The sequence below is a fragment of the Rousettus aegyptiacus genome, unplaced genomic scaffold (genome assembly GCF_014176215.1).
Source record: "Rousettus aegyptiacus isolate mRouAeg1 unplaced genomic scaffold, mRouAeg1.p scaffold_m13_p_15, whole genome shotgun sequence".
In the NCBI taxonomy this organism is placed as follows: Eukaryota; Metazoa; Chordata; class Mammalia; order Chiroptera; family Pteropodidae; genus Rousettus; species Rousettus aegyptiacus.
This window is the reverse complement of record NW_023416290.1, coordinates 2,992,411-3,007,764: the sequence shown is the minus strand read 5'-3', so window position 1 is coordinate 3,007,764 and position 15,354 is coordinate 2,992,411. Positions and strand designations below refer to the sequence as shown.

Below are 15,354 nucleotides of genomic sequence, written 5' to 3'. Positions count from 1 at the left end.
TGTGGTCCAGCCACAGTGGTCTATGCACCAAGTAAGGTTTCTTGGGGTGCCTGGGCTGGGCTGGGCTGGGGTGGGGGGCGCCGAGTGGGAAGTGCCGCTACCCACTGCCACCTCCCCGCCCTCCATCGGGCTGGCTTTGGGGCCACTGTGCACCGGTGTGAGCTGGACAGCAGCCTCCCCCTCCCTGGACCACGGGCAGAGTCGGGGGCGCGGGGGTGCAGACTGGCAGGACACCTGAACCCCGTGCTGTCCCCGGCGTGAGCACGAGCTGCGCGTGGATCCAGACGGGGAGCCACACGCCTCTCCCCCGCCCGCCCTCTTCTGTTCCGTCCACAACAAGCCGTCTTCTCGCTGAGGCGGCGGCATTTCCAACACGCTCTGCTGTGGCCCCTTTGCCGCCTGGCGCGGGAGGACAATGGCTGAGGTGTCCCTCTCACAGCCTCAGAGCTCACGCAGACCTGTCATCTCTGAACGGGATTTCTGAGCCCCCGGCGTCTGAGGCAGCCGCTGCAGGAAGCAAACCAAACGCCAAACATCTTTTCCCCACCCTGGTTTAAAGCCAATGAAACGTAATCACCCCAAGCCAGCGATTTTCAAAGGACGCATCACCACCCGAAGCTCATTAGGGGCTGCGGGGGGCGCAGGCGCAGCGGGTGGGGCCCCCAGTGGGTGCCGCGGCAGACCCCCCAGAGCCTCCACGCGCTCAAGCCAGAGCCACCGCCCGAAGCCCAGTGTGGTCGCGACGTCCCCGGCTCACGTCCACAGATTCCACCGACCACAGATAGCAAACACCCAGAAGAGAAACGTCGCGTTGCTGACCTGTCCGGCGTAGGAGGCACTATGGCTGCGTCTGAACATGTACCAACTTTTTGTTTCTTGTCATCGTTCCCTAAACAACACAGCATGACGGGTATTCGTGGAGCAGTTATGACTAATCTAGAGGTGACTTAAAGCATACGAAAAGACATTTGTGGGTTGTATACAAACATCAACCACTTTACACTAGGGACTTGAGCGTCCGTGGATTTTGGTATGGGGGGGCTGGGACTCATCGCCGCAGATACCGGGCACCGAGGAACGACTGTACCCCCTTTCCTATCACCGCGCCACACACAATCTTTACCGTACACTGCCCTGTTGAGAAAGTCTTTAAGTTACATTTTTACAGAGCCCCAAGCAAGTGCCACGCAAAATTCTGGGTGGAGGGAGACACACGAGCAGCTAAGCGAGGTTCTTCTCGCTCTCGGGCGATGGCGGAGCACCCAGGTGAGACGCCAGCTGCCCGCGGGCCGTGGGGCGCCGCCCGGCCGGTGAGGAGGCGGAGGACGCACAGAGCCCCTGCGGCCGAGCCCCGGCCGCTGCAGGGGGCGGGGGACGGTCACGCGGCGTGCGGCGCCTCTCCTCCCCCGGCCTGTCCCCGTGCGGGCGACTCAGTGACGTCCGCGGGCTCGGACCGCCTGCCGGCGCGTTTGCGCAGAACGCGGATGTTCGCGGGTGCGCCGAGCCCAGCACTGGGGCCCGGCAGTGACCGATGCTGCCCTGGCACCGCCCTTCGGGATGCTGAGGGAAGTGCGAACCGCCCTGTCTTCTCACCGCCCCCCAGTGCTGCTCCTCCTGGGCCGAGATGCCCCTAAAGGACGCCCGCAGAGGAGCAAAGGGCCCGCAGTGACGGCCACGTGAAACTCCTGCCTAGGTCTACCGGCCCTTGCAGAAAGAGTCTAGACACTACTGAAAGGTAACGAAGAGGCGGGTGATCTAACTCTCCTACCCAAACAGTATTTTTAAAGACATATAAGATGAAGTATTGTTTTACTGTGGTAAAAAACACGAAATGTACCATCTTAGCCATTTTTGACTATTCGGGTCCCTGGTGTTCAGCATCTCCAGAACGCTCTCGCCTTGCAGATGCGAAGCTCTGTCCCCGTCAGACGACGTCCCTGCCCTCCCTCCTGGACACATGTTTACGGGGCCTTAGTAGACACCGTTTCCCGAGTTCGATCCTTTTTCTTGCACCTGTCTCCCAAAGCACAAGAATAAGACTAAAAAGGCCCCCAGACTTCCATGTCTCCCTCCGGGTCACTCTGTCCGTCTGTAGGGCCCGATGCCTGTCAGAGCCTTCAACAGAAACTCTGACCCCGGGCGGTGCCAGCAAGTTGAAACACCTTCTGCCTGTCTGTGTACTTTGGAAGAACGTCTAGAAACATGCTCTATCTCGGAAGGCCTGTGAGCCCTGGGCTCGTCCCCCGCACCCCGAGCGAGCACGCCCTCCTGCAGACCACAGACGACAATCACGTGGCCTGCACTTGAACGGCCCCAACGACAAACACCCCGCCAAACCTGAGGTCGCCGTGCGTTCACCGTCTCCCCCCTATGATTACTATAGGTTTTGAGAAAATGTCACAAAACTGCTCTTACGTGCCTGAAATCTTTTGGAGTTGTCCTGTCTGGTCCGGTTCCGCGCCTTGACAGCTTCGGCCTTGCTTGCTTTCTTCCTGAACACGATCTGGATTTAGGAAATACAAAAAGAAAATATTTTGAATAAACAGTGTTCACATGTGACAGCTGAGCCTCCCACATCGGTGCCGTTCATCCACGCAGTCCCTAGTCGGCAGTACAGCGAACAGCTGGCTGCGGGACGGAGCCTGGGGGCTGAGGGGCCGGCAGGGAGCAACTCCCCTCGCTGCGTCTGACTGTCTTTTCAAAACCTCTGGTATCATCCCTCTTCCCGTCCTTAGCCACGTGGTTCAGGCAGCACTAACCCGCCCCTGCCTTTGCGGGCAGGCAAGTCACCCCGACCATGGCGACGACGGAAGCCACATCGCCCCTCGTCCCCGTCCCCAGCTAGACAAGGGTGTCCGGACCAAGCCCCAGCGACAGGGGCCATAATGGGACTGTCGGCTACAGGGCAACTCGGTCGAAGGGAATCAGAGGGGACAAATCGCAGTGAAGGTCGCAGCTCAATTTCATTAGAATGACAGCTAGGAAATTAGAATATGAAAATAAAGCGAGATTTCATTAAGAAACTGCTAATAAATTCAGAAAATGTAAAGGAAGACCCAACCCTGACGACAGTTTTAGAGAATTGAGAATCAAGTAAAAATAACTCCTAAACTATATTAAATATTCTATAAACATTATCTGAAACATATCAAAACTTTTTTTCTAGAGAAAAAAAGGAATGCATGCTTTCTCCACACTGAGTCCTGTATAGTGTTTCTGCAACATCGGTACATCAACATATCCTATCAAGATAGTTGATTTATCCATCTCCTGTTTCAAAAAGCATTTCCAGATATTGCGAAGTGAACTGTGCCTTTGAGTTGAAGATTAACTTGTTTAGGAGACTTTGTGCTGCCAAAAATACCAAAAGATTACAAAAATAATAAAGAAATAAGCAGCTCAAACTTTACTGATCATTACGAGAACCTAATTTCCCTCATGGCCATCTACCTTTTGAAGCTCCGAAAACTCTACCCTGCATGGGGTACTAGGGGCGTAGCTTCCAATGTTTTCACCCTGACACATGTGAGAAATACTTAAATGGAGATCCAAGACAGGTGTGTGTGTGTGTGTGTGTGTGTACAATTATACATATATACACCATTATAAATAATTGACAAAATTTGTATGAAATATTGCTTTTCTTCACCACATGCCATTCACTGATAAATTCTTTCCCATTGTGTTCCATTCCGGCCTATTCTAGTCCTGTTTTGTTCTATCCTATTCTACTTCATGCTAAAGTATCAATTATGGCTCACAAAGTTGATTTCACAATTTACTAATTGATCTGAACAAGGCGTTTGGAAAACATTGCTCCAGTCTAAGGTACAGAAAGGATGAAAACTAGACACGTCTTCTCTCTGGACCAGCCCCAAGAACTTTGCCAATCGATGTCAGAGTCACTTTCCACGCTTGTTTTCATTCTTTCGCTTATTCATTTATTAGCAGAGCATTTCTGAAGTCCCTGCCGTGAGCTGGGCACTTGGCTGCTCTGGGGGAGGACACAGTAGGCAGGAGGGAGCCCAGAGCCTGCAGGACCGGCCCGCGGGAAGGGAACTTGAGTCAGAAGAGACCCAAACCCCACGGGAGGGGCAGCGGCGGCGGAGGAAGGAAGTGGGCTGTGCTCTGGCCTCATGGCACCCGATGTCATTGACTCGAGAGCATCCTGGTGGTAACGACGGGCGCGTTTTTCAGAGAGGAAGACACTGCACTTGGTTCTGCTAATGTGCAGATGAACCGACCTGCGTCCTCCCGGCTGCTGGCCTGAGCGTGTGGAGGTGGGCAACGCAGCATGGTCCTGCGACAGACCAGCAGAACGGCTTTGAGGCGCACGGGGCTGCGGGACAGTTCCGAGCGGAGGAAATGGGAGGCTGCCGGCAGGGGAGGAAATGGCAGGAGACGAGGCAGACACCGGCGAAGGAGCGTGGTGGCGGGGAGAGATTGTCTAGGATGGGGAGAGATTTTTTTTCCAGGTTAGAGAAAAGGAACTCATGGAGAGGCAAAGACAAGCCATGATCGGTACAGTAAGTGTTGGCAGATTTGGGGGGGGGGCTGGGGAGCAAGGACAGAGGTGGAGGAACTCACCTGGGGAAAAGTAACTGCGTGGTGACTGCTTTGTGGATGAAACGAAAGAACGGTCCAAGCCTGCAACAGGTCTGAAAGTGATTTTGGAGAGTAAGAAGATTTCTGATGTGGTGGGAACCTCGCCGTTGGCTCCCTTTTCTCATTTGCTTGGATGATAGGGAGGTCGTGCTTTGTCCTGAAACTGCTCCTTAAGCTAGTCACAAGTCCTCTCACCTCGTCCCTTTATTGCATTAATTTCTTTGGGCCTGACCAAATGACATCATCTTTCACTCCATGGCCCTTGGTTTCTCAATGTGTACTTGAAGAATTAACATACATGTCGTCAAGTACAGGAGACCAAAGCACAGCGCCTGATGAATTTGCACCACGTGAGCACATCTGTGTGAAACTTACACCGCTTTTAAGAAACAACATCACCAGCAACCCAGAAATCTGCCATTCCCGGCGACCCCCGCCAGTCACTCTCCATCCTGGCTTCTAACGAGGGGCACACTTTTCAACCAGAAAATAATCTAGACTCTCCGACAGAAAAATCCACGTGCAAGCATGTAGTTCTTTAAAAGTTATCCAAACAAGGACACTCTTTCCAACCTGTTCTCAACTGTTTACCCAAAATGTTTCCCTCACTTCTATACTGTTTACCTAGTCGGGGTAAAAGTGGAATGAGGAGCAGGCCAATGGAAAGGCTTTCTGGAAGACTCTCCTTAAAAAACAAATATTTCAAAATAAAGTGGGAAGAATGAAAACCGAATGCGAACCACTATTTATGTAGCAAGCACCCCGTCTCTGGTTTTCTCAGGCGTCTGATGCACTGATATCTTTTTAAAACCCAAAATGTGTTTTTATGTTCTATACTAAATGGCATTTTGAAAAATACAAAAAAAGGCAAAACAATACACAGTCCATCACCCAGAGACAGCCCTGCTTGTCACACCGAACCGGAAGAAACATTTTAATGTCCATAAGCGGGGAACGGTTAGATCACGGTGCAAACACACTATGACACCCACTACGACCACGCGAAACAGAGGTGACTGCGTGAGCTGACATGGGAAATACCCGCCACCTCCCTGCAAGCGAGCGCGTCTCAGAACTACAGGCATAAAATTACCTCGTTTACGTTACGAATGTACAGATGGACAAGGATTTGGATGCATTTTTTCTCCAAAAACATCTCCTTTGGTGTCACATGGGCATGAGTTTGCTTTAGGAGTCACTAAGGAACACTTTACATTCGAGAGACAGTGCTCTCTGAGAACACAAGGCCAGATTACCATTTGTTCATTTGTCCAATGCATAGTTATTGGTAAATAATGCTTTGGAAACCAATACTCAAGGGTTTTATGGAAATGTCAGGTATTTATAGAGTTATCACATTTATAACATTTCCCATTATGCACCCATTCATGATTTTTAGCATGTCATTCTCTTTCGTGAGACAGTAACAGCACCACCAAGCCAAGTATGATTTATTCAGATTTATGAGAAACCAAACTCAAGATGCAACCAGAAAAATCCCAGGGCGAGATCATTTCTTTCCAACGGCCTTGATGTTGGTGTCCTTGCTAGAAACAGGCGCTGAGGTGCCCGGCCCCCGCCACGGTGGGTGACTGCCTTCCGCCTTTTTATCACCCTGCTTTCCAAGAGCGCAGTGACGAAGACACCCGCGCTTCACTCGGACAGAACGAGATGCAGCTGACTTTTCACATATGCGTGAACCCGTATTGACACTACTGCCTCCTTCGCATAGGACGGCGGTTCTTTATCTCAGGGTGTCTCCCAACAGACCATTCATCAGCGCCGCGTTTCCCTTTAGGGCCCTGGCCCTGGCATGGCCCTCGGCACACACCAGCATGACCCCTGAGATGCCGCCGATGCTTAGATAACGGTACTTACGGATCAATGGCAGCACCTAAATATTTTCAAAAGCAGGCCTTTTTATTGCTCGCTTGTTTAAAGATATTTCCATCTGAATAACTTACTTAGCAACCGCGAGAGGTTTTATTTTCTTTTCCAAAGATGGCCACTACAATCTATCCCATCCGATGAGAAGGCGACACCCCTCTCATCGAGTAGCGCGGCTTACGCCCGCTCTTCTCGAAGCTGAGCGCGTCTCTGGGGTTGCCTCCATCGGCACGCCACGTCCGCCATGATGCTGCGCGACTTCCCAAGGCAGGTCCTAAAAATGCCATGGACTTCTGCCTTGTCTTCTTGGGACACAGGCACTCTTTGGGGAAGCCGAGAAGGCGCAAGGCCAGGCCACATGCAGGTGCTCCCGCCAACAGCCCCAGCTGAACGAAGGCCCAGCTTTGAGCCAGTTCCACTGCTAGACACGTGAGTGAGTGCTCAGATGACGGGTTCGGCCCGCAGCTACTGTCGCCAGCTGATGCTGCAGGAAGGAAAGCTGTCCCTGCTGAGCCCTGTCCGATCTGCAGAGTCACGGGCAAAATAAACGAGGGTGGTTGTTTTAAGCCACTAAACGAAGGCAGCGGGTTCTGCAGCAGTAGGCGACCAGGACGGCCACCACGAGCCCACAGGTCAGTGGGATCAGAGGGGACGGCTGGGGCCCCGGAGCCCTCTCTCCTATTTCCTGTCCTTAATCCAGACGTAGTGAGAAGCAACGTGGTAGAATGGAAGTAGGGTTAGGATAAGCAGGATGACCCCAGACTAAGACAAAAAGTCCCTGGAAATAGAGCCCATTAACTTGCAAACAGAAAAGCTAAAGCCTCATTTGATGCCTGGATCTGTCGTTGCCGTTGCTGGTGTTTTGTGTTGGGGGAGGAAGCAGAGATGAATATTTTCATGATTACAGAATGACGGTGGCAAACTCTTCCAATATTTTACCGATTTGTTAAAATCATCTTACGGGTACGGGAAGTTTAATTATCTAATGCTGGTGCGTTGCAATCTTGTGATGAAGGACCTGTTACTTGCTGTGGGAGGCCTCAGAGCACGGTCGCCGACCTTGTCAGTGCTTCTGACACAGTGAATCATGGTGTGAGGAAAAGATGGTACAGGAGCAAACCGTGTGATGTGGATGAGCGAACCGGCCGGTCCGTGGACACGAACTGCTCTCTTTCCTGGGAAATTACACGTGGCAGTTAAATTAACCTCAAGGGACCTGGAGGTCGGCAAAGATTTGCAAACTTTTCCCCCCATTATTTATGAACTGCCAAGTTCTTTTGAGAATACAACAGAGTGCTTTTATGTCAACAATGAAATACACTATTCGGGAAGAAGCAATGAAAACGAGATGGGAGAAACCCACGTGGGGCTTACAGCCTTTCCGATCTGTGGGAATCCTGCAGCACGTGACCCAGGGCTGTGCCGCCTCGGCTCCTTCACGAAGGTGAAACGCAAACCATTTTTTACGAAGAGCAAAAGGATACGAGATTCTAATTCTCTTCCTATTCCCATTTAAGCCGAACCACCTACTCTTGTCTTTGCAAATGGCAGCTGTCGAGGCCACAGGAGTGGCTCTGGCCCACAGGGGTGCGCTCCCTGGACACGCGGCTGAGCAGATGCTTTTCCCTTGTTCTGCGGCAGGCAGGCGAGGCCCTCACTGGAAAAGCTGCAGGACACGGCGCCGAGACCCTCTGCCCCTCCCTTTCATGTTTTTTCCCTTTTCTCTTTTGTCTATAGTCTTGAGTGGCTGCTGATTTACGCAAACTACAAATCTGAGTCCTAACCACTTTTTTTTTTTTAAGTTTTAAAACCAGCGCAAATCTCTAAAAGGCGGTAGATAGCATGAGCGTCCCCTGCCGTGTGGACACCGACCCTGCGGCCGGAGTCCTGGGGGGCTAAGAGTCGTTAAAGATCCTCAGCAAACCCCAAACATTGATAGAGTCTATGCAGAAAGATGTCCATCGCGGTATTGTCTGTGATTTTTCAAATTTCAAAAAATTGAAGATTCTCAAGTGTATTGCATTATGCAGAGTTTACATGGGATTATGAAATCTTTCAGCGACTGGGGATCTTCTTATATATAGAACAGTACCCCAAACTAAGTAGATTGTGATTACGACTATGCAAAAAAGAATGGATACAAAAAAAAATAATAATAAGGAAACGTATTCAAATGCTAACAAGAGCCACATTAGGGTAGTAGAATAAAGAGTAATTATTTTTTTTCTCTCATTTTTCTGTACGTTCCATACAGGTGATTATGTTACTGTCATAAAAAATTACTGAAGACAACTGTTAAGTCCTCAGCGGTGCTTGAGCCCAGCAGGAGGGAGCAGAGGCCATTCTGAGCTGTGGCTAAAAGGAAGGGACACACGAACACGGGGAAAGCCGGATCAGCAGTTCTCCCTGTGCGACGTGCCTCAGATGTACAAGGCACGCGGAGGCGACACCCATCAGTGGACACAGGCCCCTTAAAACAAGCCCTGCTCCCGGCCTCGTTTTCCTCAGGAGAGCCTCTGTTTGACTTCTCCATCCAACTCCTTTGGATCCTCACCCTCCGCGCGGCCTGGAGGTAACAGAAGACATTGTTTCTAAGTAGGAGCGACTAATACTTTACTTTCAAATACAGAAAACGGCAACTACACATTCGGAAAGGCAAAGCTGTTTTCGAGGAAATAAGGATCAGTCTACGTGAAGAGGCGCAAAGAACAGATGAGTGTGACGCCGTCAGGGGTGAGCCTGACGGTTCTGAGGGAAAAACCTTCAGGCGCGGGTAGGAGAGCCAGGAAGAAGTGGAAACGGAATTTGCAAAATAGCTGTAGTCGAACCGCACACTTTACAGACAATTGCTGGTATAAACAGAAGTTAAATTATCGACAAAAATCACATTAACTTGAAAGGGGTTGCTGGGAGGAAGAGGGTATTTTGGGTTTGCGAAATGGTCCAGGGCTGCGCACCTGCAGGCTTCCTGGCCTGCTGCTCTGTCAGAAGCATGTTTTAAAGCTGCAGTTTACATGTGCACTTGGAACACAAATTCATATTTTAGAGACTGTCAAAAAGCTCCTTTCTCCCCTTGCTTTAATCAGGGAAGATTCCTCCTCTTGACTAAACAAGTTTAATCTTGAATGATGTGGGTTTTCCTGTTCGATACACATTTTTGTTTAAAAGATTATTCCAGTTACAAGCAATTAATAATAGGTAATACAAAATTTATATGAAATGGTGTTTTAAAAATGTTTGTTTTTGCCTTCTACCCTGCATATATCCAAAATAATTCCATCGAAAGTTTATACTCACTTCCCGAACATGAAAATCAATATTCCTGAAATCCTGGCTGATGTCTTTTGGGCTCATCAATAGCATTCTTATTTGTATATATTTGGAATAAAGACAAAGGGCACACAATATCACCTCTGCCTTGCTTGAAGCCCATTTTTTTCCCGAAGAGTACCATTAAAAAGTATCGTTCTCTTAGCAAATCCATTTCACTGTCCTACTATGTGGCTGTACTAGCTAGTTCTTCGTTAACATGGCCATAAGAAATTCTCTGCACAGTAACCAGTCAGGTATAACGAATCGTGTATCTATTTATCGTCCCCACGATCGTGCCCCTCTTTGACACAAAAGTGTAGGGTAGTTGTTGATGGAATACATCTTACTTGTTAACACTTTTTTAAAAATTCCTCTTCTTCCTCATGTAAACGACCCTAACCAACATTTCTTCACACTTTCTCTACAACACTCACTCTTCCTTCATTAAGAAAAAACAGGCGTGTCGTCAGGGCTTCTGGTTTCTTCCAATGGTAATCCTCACTATCAGGACTCTCTGTGTATGGTCTGCATCGATTACCTAACTAATGACGGTGGGGAATCCAGCGAGTACTTGCTTGTCATTCAACTGTTCTACTTGATTCAAAAATGAGCTAAGTGCTTTGGACATGATTCACATGTGAGTCAGGTGCTTGATTCGCACCTACTTTCCTTTTGACAGTAATCCTTAATGCTCTAATTTCGTGATGTAATCTTAGTAGTGGAATTAACCTGGAGCAACTCAAAATTATGTAATTCATTATATTCAGCTTCAATTATAACTACCGTTTAATCTCAGCCTCTGCACCCGACACCCCAGCAGAAATCTGGTACCCACAATGGCAGCCCCCACTCTGGTGGGGAGGCCTTTACGGCTTGCTGATTTCTATGAACTAATTACAAAATTGTATTTATTTTTGCTAAAAAAAAAAAAAAATCTCAGGGATTAGTCGAATTTGTACCATGTCTTGGACCTGAATGCTTGGAGAAGTTAAGGGGCAGCCAGAGAAGTCAGCTACTGTCAGCAATTCCTAGTGATGTTTCCCTTCGCACTCATCGAAGGGTTTAATTGGTGTAATTAAAAAAAAGTTCCTGCGGTCACATAAATTTGGTTTATGCTGGATTAAAAGATTAAGTAGGTTTCTTTAACTGTAGGGTTTCTTGGTCTTTAATATGTTAATATACATGTGACTCTCCAAGAGATGGGATATAAACTGTTTCCCAAACTGTTTTGAACAGAGAACACTTTCCTTTAAAAAAAAAAACAGCAGCAGTTTCATTCAGGTATAATTCACGTGCTGTGGAATTCACTTGTTTTAAACGTTGGGCAATCATTACTAAAATCCAGGTTTAGAACATTTCCAGCACCTCAAAAACGTTGCTCGTTCCCACACCTGCCAGGATACTGAATTCCCACCTCCAGCCCTAGGTAACCACTCATCTACTTTCTGTCTTATACATTTGCCTCTTTTGGAAATTTTATATAAACAGACGACTCATGGAATATCTGTGTGTGTGCGTGTGCGTGCGTGCGTGTGTGTGTGTGTGTGTCTGCCTTCTTTTACTAAGTGTAATGTTTCTATGGTTCATCCATACTGTGGCACATATTACAACTTCATTCCTTTTTAGTGACGAATAACATTCCATACAGATATACCACATTTTTTTTATCCATTCATAAACATTGTGGGCATTTGGATTATTTCCACGTTTTTGCTACTGTGATTAATGCTATTATGAATATTCACATACAAGTCTTTGTATGGACATTGTTATTTTTCTTGGTATATACTTAGGACTGAGGTTGGGAATAACATGGTGAATTTATGTTTACATTTTTAGAGAGACTTCCAAACTGTTTTCCAAAATGGGTGCACTATTTTGCGTTCCCATCAGCAGGAGATTGAGATTCCATATTCTCCGCATCCTCGCCAACCAGTCCTCTTCACCTACTGCAGGGTGTGTAGGGGTGACTGGGTTGTGGTTTTGATTTGTATTCCCTGATGGCCAATAATGTTGAGCATCTTTTTATATGTTTATTGGACATTCATATATCTGCTTTGCTCAAATGTCTATTCAAATTTTTAGTTCACTTTTAAAATGAGTTATTTTCTTATTGTCCTGCAAGAATTCCTTGTATTCTGGATACAAGACCTTCATCAAATACAATTTGCAACTATTTTCTCCCTCTGTGGTTTTTCTTTTCACTTTTTTAATGGTATCTTTTTAAGCATAAAAATGTTTAATTTTGGTAAAGTTCAATTTATGAAATTTCTTATTTACTGCTTGTCCTTTTTCGTGGTATCTATGAAAGTCACAAAGATTTGCTCCTATGTTTCGTAAGTTTATAATTTTAGCTTTTACATTTAGATGAATGATTCCTTTGCAGTTAAACTGAGTATGATGGGAGGTAAGAATTTAAATATATCTTTTGCATCTCAATATTCAATTGTCCCATTGCCATTTGTTGAAAAGACTATCCTTTCCCTACTGAACTGCCTTGGCACTTTTGTAGAAATTCAATTGAGCATAAATGTAAAAGCCTTTAATATGTTAATGACGTTGTGAATCTCCAACAGGGAGGATAGAAATGTTTCTTTCCCGAACTGTTTTTAACAAGGAATCCTCCTCCCCTCCCCCTTTTAAAAACATAGGCCTAAATTTAGGTTCTCACTGCCATCCACAGAACACACTTTAGGAAATGCTTCTCTAAGGTGCTCCGGGCTCTAAGTTTTGCTTACAATAAACGTCACTGCTTGTTTTTAGAGGCTGAACGCTGTATTTATAACTGCAAAACCAAAGATATAATTTCTAGTAATATGCTATAAGAAGTATAGTAAGACATCTCACTATGCAGAAACATATGTAAAGGTTGTCAAAAATTATCCGTCAATCAAATTAGGTCCACATTTTACATATACATAGAACTAAAGGAGAGCTTTCTTATGGGCACAGTGGATGAAACTCTGGAAGTATGGAGAATTTTGCAGTTGTGTTTTTACATTTTTAGGGCAATGCATCTTGCTTGATCACGACATCTGACAGTAAATATCAGTAGGAATGTGTCACAGTAAAGAAGCCCTACTTGCATACTTTATCAAATATACACACACACACACGCACACACATGTATTGGACATATATATTTTTCCCTTTTAAAAGGTTCTGTCTTAACTTTCTTATTTAACCAAATATAATGCAAAATGTTGGATAACTGCTTAAATGACCTTGTTAAAATGACAACACTCTCACTTTCGCATTACAACAAAAGGACTTCGTACAAAATAAAAAGTGAAATTACAACGAGTGTCTATCACCTCGTATTTATCTACAGAAGAAGAAAAATACAGATAAAGGCAATGATGAGAGGGGGGGAAGCATGAATACCTTGCCGGGGAGAATGAGTCATCGAAAATCTCGAAGAGCGGACCCAAAGCGCTTTGCCGGTGCTCTGCGCCCAGGACCTGGTGACTGTGGACGACCGACTGACAGGCAGACGACCCCAGTGAACGCCTGAGGTTCTAGAAACCCAAAGAAAACGACAGCGTAAGCCACGCATATAGGCGTCCTACCAACGCGTGCGTAAGTTCGCCCAGTTCCCTGAGCGACATGCGGATTTTCCTAACCAGGCCTCCTTCTGCTAGGGAGTTACGTTCCTTTTTAAGGCATACTGTTATTTTATGAATGTTTTGGATGGCACAGCCTCACCTTAGGTATAAGAACTGAAGTGTCCAAGCTGATAACCACGAGCTAATTCGCAAAGGATGTTCGCGACTCGTAATGAGCCAAATTAGAAACACGTGCTCGCGTCCTGCTCTGCAGTGTGACACCTGAAGCCGCGCTTGGTGTTCGCTCGGCACTTGCAGAGGTGCCCCGCCCCCACCCGCGCCGCCCCCCCACCCGCGCCGCGCCCCCCAAGCCCGCCTCGCCCCGCCCCGGGGCAGCCGGGCGCCTGCGGGCTACTTCCCCGCGGGAAGGCCGCCCGCAGCGCCGTTTTCACAGTTTCCCCTCTGGCCTGGGTGTGTGCGCGCGCACTGTCTCCTGCTCGGGCGGGTCGCGCTTACCCACAGCCCCGCCGTCGAGGCAGCGGCGCCCGGCGCGGCGCGCAGCCCGCGGTTCCCGCCGGGCCCGGCGGCCGCGGTGACGTCACGCGCGGTGGGCGGGGCCGGTGACGTCACGGGCCGCCGCGCGCGCCGGCGGCTCCGGCCTCGCAGGCGCGCGCGCACGGGTTGGGGTTCGGGGACGCCGAGCGCCCACGGTTCTTGCTCAGCGGGGGCCTCTTTTTGGGGCCCCCCCACCACCCCGCTTCTTACAAGGAGGAACTAAAACCGCCCTCCCGTCCGCGCTGCAGGACGCCGTCGGGACGGATGCGGGCGGCAAGGCCGAGCGGAGCCTGCTGCAGACGCGGAGCCGGGCCGTGCGGTTAGGAACGAGGGCCGGAGCTCGCACCTCTCCCGGGGGCATCGGGGTCTGGGAGATTGTCCTCCCCGAAGGAAGCTGCCCTGCAGGGAACTGAGAGAGCCCCGTGCCCGGGGCAGCGTCCCTCGTCGGGGCCCGGAGAATTTGGATGACACGGGAAGAAGACTCGCTCGGCGCGGGGCGTATGCCCCTGCGTGGCCGGCTAAGGTTTTGATGAGAGTGAAGCGGGATCGGAAGGATATTTGCAGTCGTATGTAAACCGAGTGTTGTAAAACGCACGTAATTCTTACTCCGCAGTGTCGGGTCACGCATGACCCCATCTGTCACTTCTTTTCATTTACAAAGTTCTGATGCAAAGAACTCCCTCTGAGTTACTATAGATGCGTGTCTGGCCTATCGAAACCCACTGTACGGAACCACCAGGCCGTTTTTCAGCCAGTTAAGCTCTGTGCTACACCTTGCACATACAGTAACAAATACAGTCTGTCGATGATGACAAGGGTAGAAAATGACCAGCAAATCTGTAAATTCTAGTAAACCGACAATATATTTCTACTTGATTTCTCACACTCTTCCCATCTCCATTCCTTCTATTTACTTTACAAAAGGAAAAGCCGTTTGAACCCAAACATTTATTGACCCCAGCCCTAGACAAGTCACAGAGGAGACCGGAAGGAAGGCCAACCTCTGAGCATCTCCTTCTAGCATGAGCAGAACTGCAGGGAGCGACCGCGCAGGGGCAGTTGGGCAAAAACTGGCCGTTTGCCCCACACGGCCAGACCTGACTTGAAAAACATCGTCATACAGCCATTCGAAATACAAGCACAAACTGAATGTCAGCAATTTTTGCATTGTCCACACCACTGCTTCCCTCCTGTAGACTGACTTTAATGACCTTAAATAAATGTATGCCTTTTGATTAAATAAAAAAGAAAGAAGAGGTAGGCTGTGAAATGAGCTGACATAGAGGCGCCTATCCTCGAAGCGTCCGAATATCCTGGGCAATCCAGAGGAAGGTGAGATTAAATTAGAGCAGGGAAGGTGCCCATGCCGGGTTAACTCAAACTATGTTCTTTATTTGCTCTGATATATATTTGGGATGGAAAAAATTCCCCCATTTCTTCGAAACCAATT

At 48.4% G+C, this 15,354-nt stretch overlaps 1 long non-coding RNA gene across 2 annotated transcripts; it reads right to left on the bottom strand.

Moving 5' to 3' along the window:
- Positions 1-2,413: 2,413 nt before the first annotated feature.
- LOC107514104 lies at positions 2,414-13,935 on the bottom strand. 2 transcript variants are annotated; one of them, XR_001597673.2, is made up of 3 exons: positions 13,866-13,935; positions 13,189-13,322; positions 2,414-2,503 (listed from the first exon to the last, which is right to left on the bottom strand). It is a non-coding gene; the product is annotated as an uncharacterized LOC107514104 (long non-coding RNA). The 2 variants fall into 2 exon arrangements; XR_004954560.1 differs by lacking the exon at positions 13,866-13,935 and adding an exon at positions 13,510-13,642.
- Between the last annotated feature and the right edge of the window lie 1,419 nt (positions 13,936-15,354).